Source organism: Chlorocebus sabaeus, chromosome 7, assembly GCF_047675955.1.
Source record: "Chlorocebus sabaeus isolate Y175 chromosome 7, mChlSab1.0.hap1, whole genome shotgun sequence".
NCBI lineage: Eukaryota > Metazoa > Chordata > Mammalia > Primates > Cercopithecidae > Chlorocebus > Chlorocebus sabaeus.
Window position 1 is genome coordinate 125,043,355 of NC_132910.1, and position 15,689 is coordinate 125,059,043.

General features: G+C 35.5%; 1 long non-coding RNA gene across 1 annotated transcript in view; it reads left to right on the forward strand.

Moving 5' to 3' along the window:
• The first annotated feature begins 1,173 nt into the window (after positions 1–1,173).
• The window catches only part of LOC103236550 (uncharacterized), a 28,829-nt gene continuing 14,313 nt past the window's right edge, over positions 1,174–15,689 (forward strand). Inside the window, exons 1-2 of the long non-coding RNA XR_005238862.2 lie at positions 1,174–1,355; positions 3,984–4,099. This is a non-coding gene — a long non-coding RNA (uncharacterized lncRNA). The remainder of the gene's footprint in view (positions 1,356–3,983; positions 4,100–15,689) is intronic.

The following is a 15,689-nucleotide window of genomic DNA, read 5'->3' on the forward strand; positions in this document are numbered from 1 at the left end:
AAGTTCACTCAGCCAAAGTAAGTGAACTATTAAAGCTTAGAGATCTTACAGAGACTATTAGGTAAATGCAAAAACTGATTGAAAATACTCAGATTTTAAGAAAATATTTATGATAATCCTTAGTATATATTTATATATATATATTTATATAAATATTTATTTATTTATATGTATATTTATATCTGTAGAGTTTACCACTATTCCAAGGCACCTAGATGACCATGCTACTAATATAATAATGTTAGAAGAAAGGCAAATCTCATTTTTATAAATGCTAACCTATTTTGAATACAAACCACTATCTTTTAAAATTTCTCATCTCTTTTCAGAGGAAGAACCACCTAATCCAAGAAATTAAAAAAAAAAAAATTACAATAGTTATTTTTACCACATGTATCAAAGTGCATTGCCTAAGGCCATGTGCTCTTTCAGTAAGCGAAAATCCATAAAAATAATTCTATACTAAGAGGTATATCACCATTCTTTCTCAAGCTGGAGGCTCCATCCTTACCTTGGACATTCCCAAGTGTCCAATCCGATTGTTAACAACTGTCACAATTTATGAAGTTCTTTGAATATACCTTATCTGGATGGTTGGTAAATCAGAATAATAAGGATATTTGGCCCTTGAATTAATTAGTAGCTGCTTGATTTGACTAATCTCTTCTAGTCCCTACTTCAGCTGGTACTATCTTATAAATCTTACTTAAGGAAATGGCTGACTCAAAGTTTTCTAGTAATTTTGCTTCTTGTTACCAATTGTATTAGTTCTGTCTCATACTGCTAATAGAGACCTACCTGAGACTGGGTAATTTATAAAGGAAAGAGGTTTAATTGACTCACAGTTCAGCAAGGCTGGGGAGGCCTCAGGAAACTTACAATCATGGCAGAAGGGGAAGCAAACACATCCTTCTTCACATGGCAACAAGAAGGAGAAGTGCCAAGAAAAGTGAGAAAAGCCCCTTATAAAACCATCAGATCTCATTGAGAACTCACTATCATGAGAACAGCATGGGGGTAACCACCCCCATGATTCAATTACCTCCCACCAGGACCCTCCCATGACATGTGGGGATTATGGGAACTACAGTTCAAGATGAAATTTGGGTGAGGACACAGCCAAATCATATCATCAGTGATCCCTTTTCTCATGTATCTAATGCAGGAAGAAAATTGAGGTTTTACATTCTGAAGTGCTATTCCATCTTTAAAAATCAGAACTTTCTTTATGCTTGAATGTCCCATTCCATATTTTAATGTAAGTGTTTTTCAATCAAGTAGATTTCTTTGTTTTATTTTTTTTACACAGGTAATATTTGAATATACGATTGTTCAGAAATAATTGAAAGATATAGGTAAGTAAAATAGAATTAAAAAGTCACTTATACCAACAACAGCCTGGAAGTAATCACTGTTATCTTCATCTTACTGTGTATTCTTCAGATTTCATATTATTGTTATTTGTAAACATAAAGACATCATGCTTCTTTTGTTTAGAAATATATTATGAACCTGCTTCTTTGCCAGTAAATATTATTTTAAAACATTATTTTAAGAGGATGTTCTATTACATGAATATGCCTTACTTTACTTAATAAAGCCCTCATTTTTGGATGTTCAGTTCTTTTAATTTTTTTTTTTTTTTTTTTTTTGAGACAGAGTCTCGCTCTGTTACCCAGGCTGGAGTGCAGTGGCGCAATCTCAGCTCACTGCAAGCTCTGCCTCCCGGGTTCATGCCATTCTCCTGCCTCAGCCTCCCGAGTAGCTGGGACTACAGGCGCCCGCCACCACGCCCGGCTAATTTTGTATTTTCAGTAGAGACGAGGTTTCACTGTGTTAGGCAGGATGGTCTCAATCTCCTGACCTCGTGATCCACCGACCTCGGCCTCCCAAAGTGCTGGGATTATAGGCGTGAGCCACCGCGCTGGGCCAAGTTCTTTTAATGTTTAAAAAATATTGCAAACATAGCTACACAATTTAACAAACACAGTTGCAAAAACAGGTAAATGTTTGAGTGTATCATGAACTGCTTTCTTCAAATTAATTGGGAAATATGTAATGAATTGAGATGACTTAAAATTGACCCCTGTTGCCATTTTCCTAATCATGGAAAAGGGTAAAATATATGTTACCTTTCCAACCACATCATAGAAAAATGCCACATAATGACGCTACAGTGAGGCATCTAGAGAGTCAATTATGCATCCTCAAACTCCCAGTAGGACTAATTAGGTTTGCATAACCTGTTTCACCATGTGGTTTGGTTCACAAGGTATGGACTGCTTATGACCAAATGACTTATTAAAACATATGTACTCAAACCAGTTAAAAACAATAATAATAAAGTTCAACTTGTATAAATCTACTGGGAAAATAAACTACAATTTATAGGACATCTGATAGGAAAAATAGCAGCTTTTATTCCTATACATTAGCTGTGAATTGTGATTCCATTTTTGGCTAGATCCTGACTGGAGCATACAGGAAGCATGCAGTGATCAGTTTGCTCCCAGAGTCCTCATGGTAAAACACAAGACAGATGAGCTAAGGATTGCATTGTGGAAAGGGTGCCAGGGGGACCAGGGCCACATAGTTCCTGTTTCTTCATTCTCTTTTCTATGTTAAGAAAAGGAGAGAGAGAGAGACAGAGCATGAGGAAGAAAAATGAGAGAGGCAGAAAGAGAGAGAGAGGCACTGATTGACTTGGCCCAGGAAATACTCAAGCAGATAATTTTTGGTTATTTCATCTTTTAGATCCCTGTGTCTTTGACTCTTAGAGGATCAGTTGGAGCAAACAATTTAGAAAGTAAACCCACTAAGCAATAAGCTTTAGGCAATGCGTTTGGAGCCCATCAGAGAGTATAACTATTTTGGTAGTAATTATAAGTGTACAGTGGAAAAGTAAAACTCACATGTGCAGATCTGTCTCTGATTACAAGTCTGAAAGATAGAGAAAATGAGCAGGATAATTTAAAGGCAGCTGGCAAGTGCAGTTTTATTTCCAGATGATGTTGCCAGAAAGCTCCTCTGGTTTAAAAACACAGTCATAATTTTTAAAACAAATCAAAATGTTAACATTTTTTACTTCCATTTATTTATTTAAAAGATATATTATGAATATATGTGTGTGTGTATGTGTCACACATATATATATATACACATACCAGGTATACCAATGTATAATACAGAGGAAATTAATTAATAATGTAAAACGTACCAAAGAATATAGAAAATAATACCATGAATATGCATGGCCAGGCAAAAACTGCCAAGGCTGGTTGTGTTTCCTCACCTATTACTTCATGACATATATAAGCATTGCCAAACATTATGTAATAATTTTGTATATTCTTTAACTTTATATAAATACATTTTTTCTGTATGTATTTTTCTGTAACTTGATATTATATTTGTAAGAATCAACCATATTAACACCTGTAGCACTAGGTCATTTGTTATAATGTCTATTTTGTTTGACATTAATATAACTATATATAGCAATTTTGGTTTTTATAAGTTAGTATATGTTTTTCTATGTAAGTCACAGATTTGTATGCGCTTTAGCTTTATTTTATGTATGCCTCTTGCTACGATATGAATGTTTGTGTCCCACCAAAATTCAAATGTTGAAACCTAATCTCCAATGCAAGAGTATTAAGAGGTAGAGACTTTCGGAGGTGATTAGGTCATGAGGGCTCCACCCTCATGAATGGGACTAATGCCCTTATGAAAGAGGCTTGAGGGAGTCTGCCCCGTTTCCATGTGAGGACACCTAGAAAGCAACATCTATGAGGAATGAGCTCTAACCAGACACCAAATCTGCTGGGAGCTTTAGCTTGAACTTCCCAGCTCCACAACAGTAAGCAACAAATTACTATTATTTTTTTTCTTTCCAGAATAAATGAATTATGATATTATCAGGGTCAAAGTGAATTTGACTTTCAATTTTATATAATCCATCAACGACTATTCTCTTTTTAAAGGCTTGGCAGCTCTTTGGGGGTTGGAAGAAGACCATGAAGCTCTAAGTGCTTCAGAGGAATGGGGTTGCCAAAACAGATGTGAGCTACTCAGAGAGGAGGCTGGGCCAATGCTGAAGGTAAAGATCCAATTCACCGTTCCGGCTAAACTTGATCTTACCGGTAGTTTCAATAAAATAAAGTAACAACTATTTCTCCTAAGAATTTACTATTGACATTTTAAGAAGCAAATATACTATTGTCTTAGAAAATAATGGTTATTGTTTTCCTTTTGAATACAGTTTTCTTTTTCTTTTTTACTTTATTTTTCATACCTCCAAGCAGCACCAGAACAGATGAATTCAGTTTTCTGTGCATGTATTCTCCAGGGAGAGTCGGGGGAATGTTTTCACTTTTGTAGTGGCTGGAAAGTATATGTTTCTTCATAGCAAGGAAAAGTTGTGTATGACACTTCAAAAGTAGAGTCCTTGAGTTCCTCCTGGGGACCAGTGTAGCAGCTGCTATGAGATCAAAGTTTCAATAGACCCCTTGCTCAGAAAAATTGAGAAAATTGAATCCCCTGGAACTAGATATTTATTCCTTTATGTTGTTTAGTTCAGGTTATGATTTCAATGGGAATCTTCAATCAGAACTGTAGTGAAGGTTTATCTTCCTTGAAATGAGATAAATTGGCCAAAATCATCCCCTACTTGCATAAACATACAATTTCAGGTAACAGTCACTGGTGGGTGATGTTTCTTTATTTTGTATCTAACGCCTGCTCTATGCGTTCTTTCCTCCCAGGGTGTTATTTTGGGTCTGAGTGCAGAAGTAAGAGACATGTGCTAAAAGGTCATCAGTTTAGAACCAGCCCTAGATCTCCTGGGATCCTGCCCAGCTGAATCTTCCTCCTTGTAACATGGGCTTTGGGAATTCGTGCGAGAGTTAAATAAAGTAAGAGACACTGAGGAAATGAATTCATAGGGCACTGGGGAAATTCTGAGGATATAGGGGCAGGAACTATGGTTGGAGCAGAGAGGAAAGGAGATCTGGAGATATTTATAGCAATAAGTTGTCACTCAGTTCATAGTGGATGACTAAAATGAGGCGTGTCTGCCCTCTGAGCAACCTGAATGGAAGGAAGCCTTTTCACCTTTTATCTGCAGTGAGTGGGTGCTCCACAGAATGTTCAATCAAATCTGAACTGAAAGAAACATTTTAAACTCACACTTCAGGAGATCATAGAATAAACAGAAAATAGCAAGAGATTTTAATTTCAATTTTCTACTTGTGATAGTCACTGGTAAGAAAAAACTATTATAAATAACAGTCTATATTCTAGTTAGTCTCAAGCAGAATTTTTGGGGATTGCTATTGAAAGTTCTATATAATCGTTCTTTATATTAAAAGTATATTTGTCGAGGCTTGGTGGCTCACGACTGTAATCCCAGTGCTTTGAAATGTCAAGGCAGGAAGGTTGCTTGAGCCCAGAAGTGCTAAACCAACCTGGGCAACAGGGCAAAATCCCATCTCTACCAAAAATACAAAAATTAGCTGGGCATGGTGGCACATACCTGTAGTTTCAGTTGCCTGGGAGGCTGAGGTGGGAGGATCACCAGAGCCCAGGAGGTTGAGGCTTCAGTGGGCAGTGATCATGCCACTGCACTCCAGTCTGGGTGACAGAGTGAGACCCTGTCCCAAAGTAAATAAATAAATAAATAAATAAATAAATAATTATTTGTGTATATATATTTGTAAAAATATACATATATTTATAAATACTTTTTATTTACCAATATTTACAAATAATTAACCCATGATCTGATAACCTATTCAGAAACTTGTAAGTGATGTGTTAGCCCTAGCATTGCTATATCCCTATTTATTTTCTTCTCTTACCTTCCACACAGTGTGTTTTATTAGGATTTACTAAAGCAACGTCTTCAAAGGGGTGTTTTAGAAGGAGAGGTTGGTCGGAACCAGAAAATGCATTCCTGGGGTGATCTCTGGGATACATCCAACTGACCCTCCGAAAAGGTCAGCCACATGTGTTTAATCGTTATACTACATCACCACCCTCCAAAGTCAGGGTGGAACTTATCTACCAAATCTCAGCCTTCCAAGCCAACAGAGTTACTTTCTGATCCCTACTATATATCACACTAGAAAGTAAGTATGTAGACCTTATTATCAAAGTGGCCATGCATGCTCAAAATACAAATGAGTTTAAAATGATTTATAATTGTTGAAGCATAAATTTGAGATAATGCTGTTTTTGAATGGCCTATGAACTTAGAATTGTTTTTATATTTTTTAATGGCTAAGAAGAAATTAGAAGAATAACATTTCATGACACATGAAAAGTATTTGAAATTCAAATTTCAGTGTCCATAAAGTTTTATTGATCACAGTCACATTCATTCATGTTGCTTTGTACTACAATGGCAGGATTGTGTACTTTTAACACAGCTTAAAATTTCCAGTAGATGGCCTTTTAAAGAAAAAAGTTTGATATTCGCTACTTTATGCCCTTGTCAGGTAGAATTCAGGGGTCTCCATGGGTCAGATCCAGGTATGGCTATCCCCTGTTCTTTCTTTTGTATATCAATGTATATAAATTGTCTTTCCTCTGGTCTACAAAGCCAGGAGCATAGCTTGAGTAACCAGTTATGATGTTTTCTGATATTCTGCATGGGAAGAACTCAGAGGGCCACTCCAGATGTATTCCAGAGGACACCAAATGTCTGGGGGACACCAAATGTATTCACAGGGACACTCCAAATTATATTCTGTATGGGAGGAACTCACAAGGACACTCCAAATGTAGTACAATCTGTATGTATGTGGCACTGTATGATGATGGCACTTCAGTCCATTTAAGAACCGAAAAGTTGAGAAGCCTATTTCTGGCACAGCACTGTATTCTGGTGCCCCAGAGGCATCATCAAATTCTAACTTGATTTTTGCTGCATTAAGAATACCACCTCTGTGATCTTCTTATTTGGTCATAATTTCTTTGAGTTTTTTATCCTTCAAATAGCTAGGCCATTATTTTGGAATGCTCAGACTTGTAGATTTTTTTTTTTTTTCCAGTTCATTCCCACAATTCGGAGTGGAATTTGCATGCCTTTAGATTATTTAAAGTGATTTCACAGGTTTACTGGGGCATCCAAAGTCAAGTAAAACTGTGCTAACACCATGACATTTTTCCTTTGGAGTTGCATTCTGGGGAACTGGAATTCTATTTTTCTATTCCCTGTGCTTTGGGAAACCAAGAATACTGGCTTCATAGCATCTAAGACAGTGATTAATATTCTGTGCTCAATGTTCCATTGGTCTGAAAGTAAAGGGAAAAGGGTTCAGAGCCATTTCTGCCTCCAACTAGTTTTGTAGCTTTATGCTCCTCATTTAAATTATATGGACCTTAGTTTCTTTTTTAATTGGCAAATAATAATTGTATATATTTATGGGGTCCAATGTAGTATTTTCATACATGTATACATGGTAGGATAATCAAATTAGGTGAGTTAACATATCCCTCACAGAACATTTGATATCCTCTTTTAACTGTTTTAAAATATGTAATACATTATTATTAACTATAGTCACCATGCTATGCAGTAGATCATGTTCCTTATGTTCCTTATGTCTAACTGAAACTCTGTACCCTTTCACCATCATCTCCCCTTTCCTTGTCTACTCCTGTGCCCCAATCATTGCCAGCCTCTGATCCATTCTATTCTCTACTTGAATGAATTTGACTTTTTTAGATTTCACATAAAAGTGAAATCATATGGCATTTGTCTCTCGGTGCCTGGCTTATTTCATTTAGCCTAATGTCCTCTAGGTTCATCCACTTTGTCACAAATGCCAGAATTTCCTCTCTCTCTCTCTCTTTCTCTCTCACTGTGTGTGTATGTGTGTGTGTGTGTGTGTGTGAAGTCCTAAGAGTGTTCTATTGTGTATATATATGACATTTAAAATATCAATTCATGCTTCAGTAGACACTTGGGTTTTTTCCATATCTTGGCTCTGTGAAAAATTCTTCAGTGAAGGTGGGAGTGCAGATATCTCTTCAAAATACTGATTTCAATTCCTTTGGGTATATACTGTACCCCAAAGTGGGATTGCTGGATTATATTGCAATTCTTTTTATAGTTTTTTTGAGGAAGCTCAATACTGTATTCCAAAATGGCTGTATTAATTTATAATATCACCACCAGTATACAAGGGTATCTTTTTCTCCACATCCTTGCCAACACTTAACTTTGGTTTTTTTTAAATCCAATTGAACAGGTAGGTATGAGGTGATATTTCAGTGTGGTTTTGATTTGCATTTCTCTAATGATTAGTGATATTGAGCAGTTTTTTCTTATATCTGTTAATTACTTCTGTCTTCTTTTGAGCAATGTCTATTCAGGTTTTTTGTCCATTTTTAAATAGGTTTATTTGTTTTCTTGTTACTGAGTAATTTGTGTCCTTGTATATTTTGAATATTAGCCCCCTTATCTGATGTACAATTTGCAAATATTTTCTCCCAATCTGTGCATTATCTCTTCACTCTATTGTTTCTTTTGCTGCCCAGAAACTTTTTAGTTCAATATAATTATATTTGTCTATTTTGCTTTTGTTGCCTGTGTTTCTGGGATTATATCTGAAAAGTCATTGTTCCAGACTCTGTCATGGAACTTTCCCCCTATGTTTTCTTCTAGTGGCTTTACAGTGTCATGTCTTACATTTAAGTCTTTAATCCATTTTGGCTTTATTCTTGTATAAGAGTGAAATAAAGGTACTTTTCATCCTTTTTCATGTGGATATCCAGTTTTCCCATTTATTGAAGAGACTGCCCTTTCCTCATTTTGTCTTCTTGGAACCTCTATCAAAATTGACTATAGATGTGTAGGTTTATTTCTGGGCACTCTGTACCATTCCATTGGTCAATGTATCTGTTTTTATGCCAGTACATTCTGTTTTGATTACTGTAGCTTTGCAATATGTTTTGAAATCCAGTTGTGTGATATCTTTAGCTTTGTTCTTTTTGGTTAAGAATGGTTTGGCTATTGAGGTCTCTTGTGGACCCATATGAGTTTTACAATTGTTTTTTCTGTTTCTGTGAAAAATGACATTAGAACTTTGATAGAGGTTGCATTGAATCTGAAGACTGCTTTGGTAGTATAACATTTTAACAATATTAATCCTTCAAATCCATGAACACAGGGTATGTTTTCTTTTATTTGTGTAATCTTCAATTACCTTCATCAATGTTTTATAGTTTTCAGTATACAGATCTTCCATCTCTTTGGTTAAATTTACTCATAAGCATTTTATTTATCTATTTTTGACACTATTACAAATGGGATTGTTTTCTTAATTTATTTTTCACATAGTTTGTTATTAATATGTGGAAACACTACTGTTTTTTTGTATGTTAATTTTATGTTCTGCAACTTTGCTGAATTAGTTCATTAGTTCTAACAGGTTTTTGGTGAAGTCTTCTGAATTTTCTATGTAAAATATCATGTCAGCAAAAAGACAATTTCACTTCTTCCTTTCCTATGCAGATGCCTTTTCTTTTCTTGCCTAATTGTTCTGGCTTGGATTTCCAGTACTGTGTTGAACAGAGGTGGTGAGAGTGGGCATCCTTGTCTTGTTTCTGATCTTAGAGGAAAAGCTTTCAATTTTTCACTATTAAGTACAATGTTAGCTGTGGTCTTTTAATACATGACCTTAGTTGTTTGGAGGAACATTCCTTCTACACCTAATTTTATCATAAAAGGAAGCTGGATTTTGTCAAGTACTTTCTCTATTTCAACTGAGAAATCATGCACTTTTTGTCCTTCATTCTGTTAATATGGTGAATCACATTTACTGGTTTGTATATGTAGAACCAAACTTGCATTCCAGAGATAAATCCCACTTAATCATGGTGAGTGATCCTTTTAAAGTATTGTTGAATATGGTTTGCTAGTATCTTGTTGTGAAATTCTGCATCTGTTTGTCAGTGATATTGGCCTGTAGTTTTCTTTTTTCATAGTGTCTTTGTCCAGTTTTAGTGGCAGAGTAATGCGGCCTAATAAAATGAATTTGGAAGTATTCTTTCTTCTTCAATTCTCTGGAACAGTTTGAGCAGAACTGGTATTAGTTTTAAAAAAATATTTCATAGAGTTCAGTTATGAAGCCATCTGGTTCTGGGTTTTTCTTTAGGTGATTTAAAAAGCCTGATTTAATACTCTGACTCATTATTGGTCTGTTTAGATTTCCAGTTTCTTCATGATTCAGCTTGGTAGGTTATATGTTTCTAGGAATTTATATTTTTTTTCTAGGTTGTTCAATTCCTTAGTGCATAATTGCTCATAGTAGTCTCATGATGCTTTCTCATCAGTTGTAATGTCTCCTTTTTTATTTTAAATTTTATTTATTTGGGCTTTTTTCTTTTTCCTTAATCTAGCTAAGGGCTTGTCAGTTTTATTCAGCTTTTCTAAAAACCAATTTCTTAATTTTATTCATCTTTTCTATTGGTTTTCTAGTCTCTGTTTTATTTATTTCTGCTCTGATCTTTGTTATTCCTTTCTTCTGCTAACCTTGGGCTTAGTCATACTTCTTTTTCTAGTTCCTTAAAGTATAATATTAGGTTGTTTATTTGAGATCTTTCTTCTTTTTTTGATGTAGATGCTTATTGCTATAAACTTTTCTCTTAGAACAGCTTTTACCATATCCCATAAGTCTGGTATGTTGTGTTTCCATTTTCATTTGTCTCAAGATTTTAAAAATTTCTCCTTTAATTTCTTCTCTAACCCAACAGTTGTTCAGGGACATGTTATTTAATTTCCACATATGTGTTCATTTTCCATGATTCCTCCTGTTCTTGTTTTTTAGTTTCATACCACTGTGGTCAGCAAAGACAGTTAATATAGGACCTTAGTTTTCAAAATTATGAATCAATGTAGTTTGATTAGATGACCTTGGTGGCTACCAACAACTGTAAAATATAATGCTCTTATTTTAACTCATTAAAGATTGCCCTCCTCCTCCATTGAATTGACTCAGAGTATTTAGGATTTTGTCAAGTTATATATTTGCTGCCTATCTATCTGAAATTTAGTGGAATTTGTTTTGTTTTTAATGCAATTGAACTATTGCAATGAATAGATGTAATGGAAATATTGTAGTGAAATGCTTTTCACTACATTTAAAGAAAGGTCACTGGATGGCAGTTAATAATTATAAAAAACACAAAGACAGTAATAAGATAAATAAATATAAGATAATTAGCTGTATGTATACAAACTAAGAACATTCCGGTGGTAAAGATGAGCATGAGTTAAAAAAATTCTAGGCATTATATTTAAAACAAGGAACAATCTGCCTGCACTGATCTAAATAAAAACAGCTTCTCAAACCTCCATCTTCTTCCATATCACCATGTTTCAGGATTAAATTGTTCTTGTATTTTTTGACTATTAAAGGCACAACATTTGTCAACTCAACCTTCTTCAGACTTTATCAGTAACAAAAAGTTGCTAATGCTTGATGAAATGATGGGTGAGAAGGTGGGGAGGCAGAAGCAGCCAACAGAGAAGACAAAGGATCTAAGAAATTGAGAGAGAAAGAAAGGAGAAAAATATGTAGAAATTTCAAGTTGATGATAATATTCTAAGACCAATTGAACACTTACTTTATTTTCTGAAAAAGAATCTTTGACCCCATGAAACACATTGTGAATGTGTTTTGTTCTTCCTGACTCAACCTGAGAACAGAACATTGAATTCAAGATTGACTACAAAGTTAATAATTATATAAAATTTTATAAAATAAAAGTACGAAGACAATAATAAGTAAATATAACAATGTATAACTATATGTATAACTATATACATATTATGTATACATATATACATAATTTGTAACTATGTATACAAACTAAGAACATTCTGGTGGTAAGGATGTACCAATATAAGAAAGTTCTATTTGATGTTGACCCGGACAAAGCACACTTCATCCCGAAGGCATTTTTGACGGTAAATCTAAACAGCCTGTTGTCTTTGTCTTTTTCAAATAGTTTACTGGTGAGCAGCCAGACATTTGAAAATAATTTCTGTTTTTCCACAGCTTGAAGATTGAATCAGAAAAAGTAGTACAATCATTTTGAAAATAAATATTTTTAAAACAAATCACTTGGAGGATGATTTGTTTTATATAAGCAAATTATATGTAATGTAATATATTTTTATTCCTTCTTTGTATAAAAATACTAACTTTAGGCATTTTGCTATGTTGTATTAAGAAAATGTCTCCTCCACCCCACTACCAAGGGGCTGTTCCTTTCAGATGAAAAGGTTGTTCTTTTCTTAATACTAGCTAGGTCACTTTGGTAGTTTGCTGTCAGGACATGAAGTATGACTAGTGTTCTCTCACTTACCAATGAAGGTAATTTTGAATGCCTCCAGTCAGCATTTTGTTTTGGAAAAATTGATTCAGGACTTAATGCTTGTTGAGATTATGAGAATAATTCACCAATCTGTGCCTCATCTAAAATGAAAGCAGTAGACATAACTTACCATTGTCCATCTTTAAAATTTTATGATTAGAGTAAAAACCAGAGAGAAATGAGGTAATGCTTGAGGCAAATTATTACACTCAAACTCTCTCATGTTGTGTCTCAAGTACCCTAAGGATGCAGCTGTCCATGACTGGCAGCTGACAGTCACATTATTGCCATGTAAGGTAAGAAAAGGCTACTTTATTTAACTTCTATGAACCAGGATATGCATTAGTTGTTAAGGATACAAAACTAAATAAATCTCGACCCTTGTCCCTGAAGAAGTGTGGCAGTATTTGCAGATGAAGTTGTAAACAGAGTTAAACTGTTATGTAATAGTAAGTAGAAAGCAGGCATTCAAACGAAATCATTCAGGGATTGAAAATATTTGCTGATTATATTAGTTTCTTATTGCTGTTGTAACAAAGTACCAAAAATTAGTGATTTTAAACATTACAAATCTATTGTTTTATAGTTCTGAAGTCAGAAGTCAAAATGAGTCCCAACCAGGCTAAAATCAAGGAGTTGGTCGGGTGTGTTTTTTTCTATGGGCACCAAGGGAATTCATTCTCTTACTTTTTCCAGCTTCTAGAGGCCACCTGCACTTTTTGCTTCATGCTAGCCCTCTCCTGTCTTCAAAGCCAGCAATGAACAGTCTAGTCTTTTTCACAGCATATTACTCTGACATTCAGTCTTCTGACTCCTCTTTCACTTATAAGGACTCATATAATTACCTATTACCCACTAGAAAATCCAGGACAGTCTCCCCATCTGATATGGTTTGCTTATGTCCCCAACCAAATCTCATCTTTAATTGTAGCTCCCATAATTCCCACATGTTGTGGGAGGGACCCAATGGGAGATTGAATCATGGGGGTGGTTCCTCCATACTGTTCTCATGGTAGTGAATAAGTCTCACAAGATCTAATAGTTTTAAAAAGGAAAATCCCTTTTGCTTGGTTCTCAGTCTCTCTCTTGCCTACTGCCATGTGAGACGTGGCTTTTGCCTTCTGCCATGATTGTGAGGCCTCCTAGCCAGGTGGAACTGTGAGTTCATTAAACCTCTTTTACTTCATAAGTTACCCAGTCTTGGGTATGTCTTTATCAGCAGCATGAAAATGGACTAATACACCTTCTCAACATTAATTTATTAACAATTTTAATTCCATCTGCAGCCTTAATTCCTTCTTGTCATGTAACATAGCATATTCACAGTTTCCAGGGATTAGGATGTAGACATCTTTAGAAAGCTATTATTCTGCCTACCACATTGATGGGATTGTAAATCTTGAGTTTTCATGTAGCTTTCATGACCAATTCCAGTTAATCTTACTCATGCAATGGTCATTTAAAAACATGCAATTAGTTCCATGAATTTGAAGTCCTCCCCAAGTCTGATATGAGTCTTTAAAAATTCATCCAGGACACAAAGGACAACTGGATTAGAACATTGCTGACATGGCTTTTATGAGAACTGTGTGCCTATATAGTCCCAGTCTGTATTTTTAATTCTGGTTCATTCTGACTGTGTGTTGCTTCAGTATGTACAACTCCAAGGAACTGATGTTTTATTAGCACCATCTGTTTATTACAGATTATGAGTCATCAGTTGGCTCCCAGAACCTTAAGGCCTTAGACACTTTAATATTAATTCACAGGTCTTTGTGAGTATGAACCCAGAAAATCTGAGACAGGTCCCGGTTAACTTAGAAAGTTTATTTTGCCAAGGTTGAGGATGCATGCCATGACACAGACTCAGGAGGTCCTGATGACATATGTCCAAGGTGGTCAGGGCTCAGCTTGGTTTTATGCATTTTAGGGAGGCATGAGACATCAATCAGTATGTATAAGATGTACATTGGTTCAGTCTGGAGAAGTGGGACAACTTAAGGCAAAGACGAAACAACTCGAAGTGGGGAGGGGGCTTCCAGGTCATAGGTAGATAAGAGACAAATGGTTGCATTCTTTTGAGTTTCTGGTTTCTGTCACTCAGGCTGGAGTGCATGGCATGATCCCAGCTCACTGCAATTTCTCCCTCCTGGGTTCAAGCAGTTCTCGTGCTTTAGCCTCCCAATAAGCCAGAATTACAGGTATACACCACCATGCTAGGCTAGTTTTTGTATTTTTGGTAGAGACGGGGTTTTGCCATGTTGACCAGCTGGTCTCAAACTCCTGGCCTCAAGCAGTCTGCCTGCCTCGGCCTACCAAAGATCTGGGATTACAGTTGTGAGCCACTGCACCTGGCCAGTGGAAACACATTTAAATGCTCCTCTCTTTTGAAAACAACAGTTAGTTTTTTGAACCGCAAAGGAAATATTTGTTAATTGTAGACATTTTGAAACAATTCTAAAATTCAAAGAATTAAAATCATCCATAACTCTTTTACCTACTCGTAGTTAAGTTTTTGTTATATTTCTCTCCAGTCGGTAATAATCTTTTCTTGAATGATGTGAAAAAATCACTAGTTCTTGGTGTTTGGTGTTTTTTTTATTATTCATAATTCAATCAACCTCATTTTACCAATTTATTTCCAACTCAATAAGGAGTTGAAAATTTTATATACACGTTGGCAGAGCCTAAAAATAATAAACCAAATTTTCCTGTCTTTCAGAAATTTAGAAATGGAGTTTATGTAAGCATTACCTTTCTACTCTTCCTAACCTTTAGGGCCACTACATGACCTTTTTTTTTTTTTTTTTTAAATAAAAAGGAAAGAAAAGTCTGAGTATTTATTTTGAGGAAACATTCTGTTAGCCATAGGAAAACAAAAGGGTATAAAACATTTGTCTTCGAAGAGTTTATAGTGCGGTTGTATAGGAAGGCACATCTTCAAAGAAAATTTCAATGCAACTGGAAGATGGGGCTCTAAGGACCCAGCCTCTCTCATGGAGGAGGTAACATTGCCCAAAGAATCTCTTTCCAGAGAGAATCAAAGTTTCCTCTCTGTGGTTACAAGAACATGGCAGGTGCCAAGTGTTCATTCTGGAGGATCACCGGAAAACTATGGGCCAGTGAATCTGGAGAAGTACAAAACTGGGTCAGGTATAGTCAGTTCCTGAGAGAATCATGGTGCCATTCACCAGGATAAGAAAATCCCAAGGAAAGTGGACATCATTTCACTGAAAAGGAAAATAAATGATTTTGTCTGGACACAATCGACTGTCATCCTGTGGTGATATCCTGCATCAGGC